The following is a 10,235-nucleotide window of genomic DNA, read 5'->3' on the forward strand; positions in this document are numbered from 1 at the left end:
CAGGGCACAGGAAACTTGCAGGCATGTGTTCTGGGAGTCCTGGTCAGGGGTTAAGTATAAGAGTTCTGAACCTTTTTCTGTACCATGTTCCCTTTTGGCAATCTGGGGAAATATTATGGTCCTATCTCAGAAAAATGTTTTACAATGCATAAAATAAAATATATAAGATTACAAAGGAAGCCAATTATATTGTAATAGAGTTATAAAACCATTTTTAATGTGATATAGCAGTATATGTGCTTCTTTATTAATACTTTACATAAGATCTAGTGCTAGGGTTGATACCTCCCATAATTTTGAAGCAGTGGTGAGCATAAATGATATTTCAAAAGATCTATAATACTTTAATAAGATATGAATATATATGTGATTTCTATTGGTGACAAAGCCACAGTTATGGCTAACCTGACTGGCTTGTTGCTATTGTTATAATTGCAGGGAATGTTCGGTTTCAGCTAGACTTTAGCGAAAATGGTATTTTTTCCCATCCAAGTCCATCGACTTCAAGTTAAGGGCACCAGGGCCAGAAGATCAGGAGAAGGGGACCCTGCTTTCTTCCCCAAACTCCACTGCCTTTCTTTGGCCCAATGATCTGAAGTGAATGGGGGCTTGTAGCCCTTGGACTGTCCTTCCTTCTCTCTTTCACCCTGGCTCTCTTAACTTCTCTTCTGTCTCCAGCTTTATTCCCCTCTTTCTATTTGTCTCTTTTTCTGAGTGTATTTCTATGCTTCTTCACTCTCTGAATCTCTTTGTGGTTTTTGCTGTGTGTCTATCTCTCTTTCTTCCTCCATGTCCATGCTGTATACTGACAATGTGTCACTAAGGTGATAGGGGATCTCTGTAGCCACTAACAGGGCACAATGGGGTGAAGAGAATCCTTTGGATCTAGTTACTGGGGGATACAAGAGGGGATGGGATGTCCCTGGGCCTCAGGCTCTCATCTGGGAGGCACAGTCTTTACTTACCCATCCGCTGTTTTAGTCTCCATCTTCATAAGGGCAGAAACAAGCCAAGACAGGAATGCATGAGAATGAAGGCAGAGGATAGAGGCCCCTCAGGCTCTAGAACAGGGTTTTTCAACCTTTTTTCTCTCCTGGCACAACTGAACCTATAGCTAAACTTCTACAGCACACTTAAATTGTGTTAATAAAAAAAAAAGAGTAAGGGCGGTGTCTGTGGCTCAGTGAGTAGGGCGCCAGCCCCACATATGAGGGTGGCAGATTCGAACCCAGCCCCAGCCAAACTGCAACAAAAAAATAGCCGGGTGTTGTGGTGGACGCCTGTAGTCCCAGCCACTCAGGAGGCTGAAGCAAGAGAATCACATAAACCCAAAAGTGGGAGGTTGCTGTGAACTGTGACACCAGGGCACTCTACTGAGGACAACAAAGTAAGACTCTATCTCTCTAAAAAAAAAAAAAAAAAAAAAAAAGACTAACATGAAGATGGTGGCCGAGTAACAGCTTCCCTGCAACTGGGCACGGTGAGTATGGGGAGATAAGGTACCAGGCATCTCTGGCTGGTGGGATCTGCCTATAATCATCCCTTTGAGGATACAGGGAGTCAGCAAGGGACTTCTGGACCCCAAGAGGAGAACAAAAACAGTGGAAAACTGGCAAGTGGTTGCGTGTGTTCGATCGACCTAATCCCACCAGCAGCCGTAAGTATAAGCAGCAGTGAGACTCCAGACCGGAAAGGCCTTACCTGTGAACTGTTTCAGTGTTTTTGGACTTGGCACTCAGTTGAACTGCCTTGGGGAGAGCTTGAGCAGGAGTGCAGGGAGAACTTTGGGCATTGCCTAGGGTCCTAGACTGAGCTGCTGAGCCAGACAGAGCTAATAGTGTTCGGCTGTGGGCTGCAGGGAGCCATTGTGAGAGAACTACCCCGGGGCCGCAGAGCAAGGATTGGGCAGGAGCTAGTAACCTATTGACTGAGCAGCCTAAAGGTGAGGACTGAGCTGCCTTACAGCCTTAACCCTCAGGGGCAGAGTGAGACTGGTTTTGGCACATTGGAGCCTCAGGCTGTTGCCCTGGGTAAAGTGCTGCGACATCACAGCTCATAGCAACCTCAAACTCCTGGGCTTGGCACCATCCCAGACCTCCATAAGAGCTGCGCTGGGATCCCCGACCCGTGACCCGTGCCCGCTGGGCCTCCGCATGCCCTGCCAGGAACTGTGGGAGCCGCGCAACCCTGTGTCCTCTCTCCTGTACCCTCCCTGCCTCCACACCAGCCCACTCGTCTGGCCAGGGACTCTGGTAGCCACATGCCCTCTGGAGTCCTCCCTGCCTCTGCGCAGAGCCCTTCTCCTGGTCAGAGACTGCTGGAGCCTTGGGCTCTCAGTGCCAAAGTCACTGGGTGCCAGGCACTCCCAGAACCGTGTGCCCCACCTCCCTCCCTGTTTCTGGATCCGGGTGTGTCACACTCTGGAGCTGCTTCCACAACCAGAACTCCCTGGCTGGGGCAGCCCCAGAGGAACTACACAGGGTCACTCCCTACAAAGATCCAGCAACAATAGAGTGATCCTGCTGGGGTCTAATCTTGGAGAGACACCTCCCCAACTCTGAGGATGGCCAGAGGCAACAGTGGAAAACAATCATGAGGTGAAATCAACAGAAAAACTCTGGCAATATGAATAATCAGAGTAGATCAACTCCCCAAGGATCAATGGGCAGACACAGCACAAGATCCCATGTACAAACAAATAGCTGAGATGTCAGAAATCGAATTCAGAATCTGGATAGCAAATAAGATCAAATTAGAATTCCAAGCAGTAACCCAAAAGATATCTCAAGAATTCAACAAATTCAAAGACCAAATGACCAAAGATTTTGACACATTGAGACAAGAAGTTGCAGCCTTCAAAGATCTAAGAAACACAGTAGACTCCCTCAGTAACAGAATGGAGCAAGCAGAAGAAAGGATTTCTGACATTGAAGACAAAGCTTTTGAACACTCCCAAACTCTCAAAGAGAAAGAGAAATGGAGGCCAAAAACAGATCACTCTCTCAGAGAGCTCTGGGATAATTTGAAGAAAATCAATATTCGTCTTATAGGGATCCCCCAAAAGTGATGAAGTGGCTTCACAAGGCACAGAGTCTCTTCTCCATGAGATTATGAAGGAGAACTTTCAAGACATGCCAAGAGATTCTGAAATTCAGATTACAGACAGTTTCAGAACTGCAGCACAACTCAACCCAAATAAGACATCACCCAGACACATCATAATCAATTTCACGAAAGTTAATATGAAGGAGAAAATTCTGAAAGCAGCCAGATGAAAGAAAACCATCACCTACAAGGGCAAGAATATTAGAATAACTGCAGATCTCTCTGCTGAAACTTTCAAGCTAGAAGAGGATGGTCATCGACTTTTAATCTCCTAAAACAAAATAACTTTCAACCCAGGATCCTGTACCCAGCTAAACTGAGTTTCATTTATGACACAGAAATTAAATACTTCAATGACATTCACATGTTGAAGAAATTTGCCATAACTAAACCAGCTCTCCAGGATATTCTCAGACCTATCCTCCATAAAGACCAGCTTAATCCTCCACCACAAAAGTAAACCGACCCAGAAAATTTTGATCAAATTCCAACTTCCACAGTCGCAAAAGGATTAAAAATGTCCACCGGACTCTCAAAAGGCTTATCAATATTCTAAATTAATGTGAATGGTTTAAACTGCCCTCTAAAGAGGCACAGATTGGCTGACTGGATACAAAAACTCAAGCCAGATATCTGCTGCATACAAGAATCCCATCTTACATCAAAAGACAAATATAGACTCAAGGTGAAGGGATGGTCATCTTTACTCCAGGCAAATGGAAAGCAGAAAAAAGCAGGTGTTGCAATCCTATTCGCAGATGCAATAGGCTTTAAACCAACCAAAATAAGGAAGGATAAGGATGGACACTTCATATTTGTTAAAGGTAATACTCAATATGATGAGATTTCAATTATTAATATTTATGCACCCAACCACAATGCACCTCAATTTATAAGAGAAACTCTAACAGACATGAGCAACTTGATTTCCTCCAGTTCCATAGTAGTTGGAGATTTTAACACACCTTTAGCAGTGCTGGATAAATCCTCCAAAAAGAAGCTAAGCAAAGAAATTTTAGATTTAAACTTAACCATTCAACATCTGGACTTAACAGACATCTACAGAACATTTCATCCCAACAAAACTGAATACACATTCTTCTCATCAGCCCATGGAACATACTCCAAAATTAACCACAACCTAGGCCACAAATCTAATCTCAGCAAATTTTAAAAAATAGAAATTATTCCTTGCATCTTCTCAGACCATCATGGAATAAAAGTTGAACTCAATAACAACAGGAACCTCCATACCCATACAAAAACATGGAAGCTAAACAACCTTATGCTGAAGGATAGATGGGTTATAGATGAGATTAAGAAGGAAATCACCAAATTTTTGGAACAAAACAACAATGAAGACACATATTACCAGAACCTCTGGGATACTGCAAAGGCAGTCCTAACAGGGAAATTTATAGCACTGCAAGACTTCCTCAAGAAAACGGAAAGAGAGGAAGTTCATAACTTAATGGGACATCTCAAGCAACTGGAGAAGGAAGAACACTCCAACCCCAAACGCAGCAGAAGAAAGAACAAATAACCAAAATCAGAGCAGAATTAAATGAAATTGAAAACAAAAGAATTATACAACAGATCAATAAATCCAAAAGCTGGTTTTTCAAAAAGATCAATAAAATAGATAAACCTTTGGCCAACCTAACCAGGAAAAAAAGGGTAAAATCTCTAATTTTATCAATCAGAAATGGTAACGATGAAATAACAACAGACCCCTCAAAAATTCAAAAAATCCTTAATGAATACTACAAGAAACTCTACTCTCAGAAATATGAAAATCTGAAAGAAATCAACGAATACCTGGAAGCATGCCACCTACCAAGACTTAGCCAGAACAAAGTGGAAATGTTGAACAGGCCTATATCAAGTTCTGAAATAGCATCAACTATACAAAATCTCCCTAAAAAGAAAAGCCCAGGACCAGATGGCTTTAAGTCAGAATTCTACCAAACCTTTAAAGAAGAACTAGTCCCTATATTACTAACCCTCTTCCAAAATATGAAAAAGAAGGAATATTACCCAACACATTCTACGAAGCAAACATCACCTTGATCCCCAAACCAGGGAAAGACCCAACCAGAAAAGAAAATTATAGACCAATATCACTAATGAATATTGATGCAAAAACACTCAATAAAATCCTAACAAACAGAATCCAACAACACATCAAAAAAATTATACACCATGACCAAGTGGGATTTATCCCAGGGTCTCAAGGCTGGTTCAATATACATAAATCTATAAATGTAATTCAGCACATAAACAAACTAAAAAATAAAGACCATATGATTCTCTCAATTGACACAGAAAAAGCTTTTGATAATATCCAACATCCCTTCATGATCAGAACACTTAAGAAAATTGGTATAGAAGGGACATTTCTTAAACTAATAGAAGCCATCTACAGCAAACCCACAGCCAATATCGTATTGAATGGAGTTAAATTGAAATCATTTCCACTTAGATCAGGAACCAGGCAAGGTCGTCCATTGTCTCCATTCCTCTTTAACATTGTAATGGAAGTTTTAGCCATTGCAATTAGGGAAGAAAAGGCGATCAAGGGTATCCACATAGGGTCAGAAGAGATCAAACTTTCACTCTTGGCAGGTGATATGATCGTATATCTGGAAAACACTAGGGATTCTACTAAAAAACTTTTAGAAGTGACCAAGGAATATAGCAATGTCTCAGGCTATAAAATCAACACCCCAAAGCTGTAGCCTTTATATATACCAACAATAACCAAGCCGAAAAAACAGTCAAGGACTCTATTCCTTTCACAGTAGTGCCAAAGAAGATGAAATATTTGGGAGTATACCTAACAAAGGAAGTGAAAGATCTCTACAAAGAGAACTATGACACTTTAAGGAAAGAAATAGCTGAAGATGTTAACAAATGGAAAAACATACCATGCTCATGGCTGGGAAGAATCAACATTGTTAAAATGTCTATACTGCCCAAAGCAATATATAATTTTAATGCAATTCCTATTAAAGCTCCATTGTCATATTTTAAAGATCTTGAAAAAATAATACTTCATTTTATATGGAATCAGAAAAAACCTCAAATAGCCAAAACATTACTCAGCAATAAAAACACAGCAGGAGGAATCACACTACCAGACCTGAGACTATATTATAAATCGATAGTGATCAAAACAGCATGGTATTGGCACAAAAACAGAGAGGTAGATGTCTGGAACAGAATAGAGAACCAAGAGATGAATCCAGCTCCTTACCGTTATTTGATCTTTGACAAGCCAATTAAAAACCTTCAGTGGGGAAAAGATTCCCTATTTAACAAAGGGTGCTGGGTGAACTGGCTGGCAACCTGTAGAAGATTGAAACTAGACCCACACCTTTCACCATTAACTAAGATAGACTCTCACTGGATAAAAGATTTAAACTTAAGACACGAAACTATAAAAATACTTGAAGTAAGTGCAGGGAAAACTCTTGAAGGAATCAGCCTGGGTGAATATTTTATGAGGAGGACTCCCCAGGCAATTGAAACAGTATCAAAAATACATTTCTGGGACCTGATCAAACTAAAAAGCTTCTACACAGCCAAGAACATAGTAAGTAAAGCAAGCAGACAGCCCTCAGAATGGGAGAAAATATTTACAGGTTATACCTCCGATAAAGGTCTAATAACCAGAATCCACAGAGAACTCAAACATATTAGCAAGAAAAGAACACGTGATCCCATCTCAGGGCGGGCAAGGGACTTGAAGAGAAATTCTCTAAAGAAGACAGACGCACGATCTACAAACACATGAAAAAAGCTCATCATGGGTGGCGCCTGTGGCTCAGTGAGTAGGGCGCCAGCCCCATATGCCGAGGGTGGCGGGTTCAAACCCAGCCCCGGCCAAACTGCAACCAAAAAATAGCCGGGCGTTATGGCGGGCGCCTGTAGTCCCAGCTGCTCGGGAGGCTGAGGCAAGAGAATCGCGTAAGCCCAAGAGTTAAGAGGTTGCTGTGAGCCGTGCGACGCCACGGCACTCTACCTGAGGGCGGTACAGTGAGACTCGGTCTCTACGAAAAAAAAAAGAAAAAAGCTCATCATCCTTAATCATCAGAGAAATGCAAATCAAGACTACTTTGCGATATCACCTAACCCCAGTAAGAGTAGCCCACATAACAAAATCCCCAAACCAGAGATGTTGGCGTGGATGTGGAGAAAAGGGCACACTTCTACACTGCTGGTGGGAATGCACACAATACGTTCCTTCTGGAAGGACGTTTGGAGAATACTTAGAGACCTAAAAATAGACCTGCCATTTGATCCTATAATTCCTTTACTAGGTTTACACCCAGAAGACCAAAAATCACAATATAACAAAGACATCTGTACCAGAATGTTTATTGCAGCCCAATTCATAATTGCTAAGTCATGGAAGAAGCCCAAGTGCCCATTGACCCACAAATGGACTAGCAAATTGTGGTACATGTATACCATGGAATATTATGCAGCCTTAAAGAAAGATGGAGACTTTACCTCTTTCATGCTTACATGGATGGAGCTGGAACATATTCTTCTTAGCAAAGTATTTCAGGAATGGAAGAAAAAGTATCAAATGTATGCAGCCCTATTATGAAGCTAAATTATAGCTTTCACATGAAGGCTATAACCCAACTATAGCACAAGACTATGAGGAAAGGGCCAAGGAAGGGGAAAGGAGGGGGGAGGTTAGGGTGGAGAGAGGGTAATGGGTGGGACCACACCTACAGTGCATCTTAGAATGGGTACAGGCAAAACCTACTAAAGGCAGAATACAAATGTCTACATACAATAACTAAGAAAATGCCATGAATGCTACATTGAACAGTTTGATGAGAGTGTTTCAGATTGTATATGAAACCAGCACATTGTACCCCTTGATTGCACTAATGTACACAGTTTTGATTTAACAATAAAAAAATAAATAAATAAAAAAACACTAACATGTTGACATGAAGAAATGTAAGAATTATTCTTGGGCATTTAAATCAATTAATCATTAAGCTAAATAATAAAAAATAGGAATACAAAAAAAAAAGAGTAAAAACATGCTGTGTTTTGAGCATCTTTCCAAAATAATTTAATCAATGACATTTAAAATTTTCAAGGCACACTTAAGATCCTCTCATAACCCACCGGTTGAAAATCACTGCTGTAGGCTCAGTGCCCTAGCATAGCGGTTAGGCACCAGCGACATACACCAAGGGTGGCAGGTTTGTACCCAGCCCGGGGCAGCTAAACAACAATGGCAACTGCAACAGAAAATAGCCAGGTGTTGTGGCGGGTGCCTGTAGTCCCAGCTGCTTGGGAGGCTGAAGCAAGAGAATAGCTTAAGCTCAAGAGTTTGAGGTTGCTGTGAGCTGTGACACTACGGCACTCTACCAAGAGCGACATAGTGAGACTCTGTCTCAAAAATATAAAAAAATCAGTGTTCTAGAAGATAATGTACAGCTTTTGTGATCCTGAACACGTGCACAGTGGGATCTTTCCCCAGAATCCTTTCTGTGGAGTTGTAGTCTAGGGATCCAGGTGTCGAGGGATTCCTCTGCCCTCCTCCATGCCCTGGGGGAGCACTGACCAGGTCTTACATGAGGCCAAAGGAACTTGCATACCCGGAACAGAGTAAGTCTACAGCAGATGTCACCCCTGGCCCTTGGTAAGTGGGCAAGAAGATGGTCTGTGAGCTCAAGGAAGGAGAGGATAGATTTCTGAAGTTTGATCTGTGAATACTCAAGAACAGGGTAGACAACTAGGTCAACTGTTCCCCAGTAGGGGTGTGTGCCTCCAAGATGATTTTGGGGGAAAGGACTATTGGTCTAAGAAACTGGAGAAAGGGAGTGGTCATGGAGCATCGTGAAAGAGCCGAGGCATCCTCAGGTAAGAAGCAGGGGGGAATAGTAGTGTGAGAGGTGAACCTGGTCACAGGAATGGGAGTAAGATTTGGGGATGGTAACTAGTGTCCTTTGGGAGGATTTCTTCCCTGGAAGGCTATCTTGTATCCTTGTCCCCTAAGTCAGACCCCTCTCATTTCCACTGTCCAAAGAATCTGCTTACAGTAAGATAGCAATGCTAAGCTGGGCAAGGGAACACACTCTACTCCTGAGACGGCTAGTAATTTAAACTGAGCTGCCAGGGCCAGGCTTGGTAGCTCACGCCTGTAATCCCAACACTCTGGGAGGCCAAAGCGGGTGGATTGCTTGAGCTCAGGAATTCTCAGACTAGCCTGATCAAGAGTAAGACCCTGTCTCTAAAAACTAGCCAGGCATTGTGGTGAGCGCCTACAGTCCTGGCTACTCGGAAGGCTGAAGCAAGAGAATTGCTTCAGTCCAAGAGTTGGGGGTTGATGTAAGCTGTAACACCACACCACTGTACTGAAGGCAACAAAGTAAGACTCTGTCTCAAAAATAAATAAATAAATAGCAGAGCTGCCTTTTCTTTGGGGAGGGGGTAACTTCTGTGGCTCCCTCAGGGCCTAGTGGATAAAGGGTACTAGGAAGAAGCTCTCTCCAAACCTAAATCCTGGAACCACACAGCCCGAGTTCACACTGGCAAGGCAGACTGCATTACTGACTGCATCATCTGATCTTCCCGGATAATGCAGGGCTCACATGACCCAGTGTGTACACGAAGTCACTGTTTGCAAATAAGGTACAGTCTAGAAACCAAAAAGAATGAGCAGGTTCTCCAGAGCTTCATCTCCCAAACGACTTTATGACCTGTAGTAACACTTCTACGTTGCCTACAAACCTCAGTAGTCTGAGACTTCTCACTCCTTAATACCTCATGTCCTCAAAGGTTTTCCCATAACCAGCTCAGTCTTTCTCCCTCCCTTTCTGGCATTTTGCAGGGATGGAGGAGTAGGAAGAAACATGACATTGGTGAATTTTAAATCTTAACTCAAACACATGGAATAAAACGGATACAAGTGAGCAAAGGAGAGGGCAGAACAAAGCAATGGGAACATGTGGAAAGGAATTCTCCAATACCTCCTGCCAAGTCTGACTTTGCTCCTGGCCCAAACTATACACTAAGCCATAATCACCTTGGAAGCCACTTGTTCACCCAAATGGGATAATATGTAGTTATTAAGAACAAAGTCTTTGAAGTAAAAC

Source organism: Nycticebus coucang, chromosome 17 (genome assembly GCF_027406575.1).
Source record: "Nycticebus coucang isolate mNycCou1 chromosome 17, mNycCou1.pri, whole genome shotgun sequence".
Lineage (NCBI taxonomy): Eukaryota > Metazoa > Chordata > Mammalia > Primates > Lorisidae > Nycticebus > Nycticebus coucang.